Here is a 499-nt window from a genome sequence, read left to right as displayed (position 1 = left end):
ATTATAATTAAGTTTTTTTCTTTTCCTTTTTTATTGTAATATAATATGGATATGCATTATAAAACTGTGGCCAAAAAAAAAAAGAAATTTTGGTGAAAAAAAAATAATAATAATGGACGTTTGCCCAAATGACCACATAACGCAATAACATGGAATATAGGCCTGTTTTATTTGCCTATTCCATGACAGAGATTCTTTTTTACAAGTGATTTAGAGAATATTGATAAATTCGTTATTGTAAACCTTACTTTTTTTTAATCGGATAATGTACCTATTTCTTTATTTGTAAATATAAATGTTTTTTTTTTCTCTCACGGAATAATACCCCCCCCCCTCTTTATAATTAATAACATGTGGATGATACTTTGTTTTGTATATATTTATGCACTGACTCAAAAGAAATAAAGATTTATTTTGTACAGCAAGACCAGTGTTGTTATTTGTTGCCTTCAATGATAACCCTTTGGTTTTGGATTTCATAGAGTTTATTGTACATAAT

At 26.9% G+C, this 499-nt stretch overlaps 1 protein-coding gene across 1 annotated transcript in view; it reads left to right on the top strand.

Moving 5' to 3' along the window:
* LOC119587680 (protein transport protein SEC31-like) overlaps nt 1-499 on the top strand; it is a 127,719-nt gene that overhangs the window by 90,280 nt on the left and 36,940 nt on the right. The gene's annotated exons all lie outside the window — the stretch shown is intronic.

Source organism: Penaeus monodon, chromosome 23, assembly GCF_015228065.2.
Source record: "Penaeus monodon isolate SGIC_2016 chromosome 23, NSTDA_Pmon_1, whole genome shotgun sequence".
NCBI classification, from domain to species: domain Eukaryota; kingdom Metazoa; phylum Arthropoda; class Malacostraca; order Decapoda; family Penaeidae; genus Penaeus; species Penaeus monodon.
This window is presented reverse-complemented; position numbering and strand designations above follow the sequence as displayed.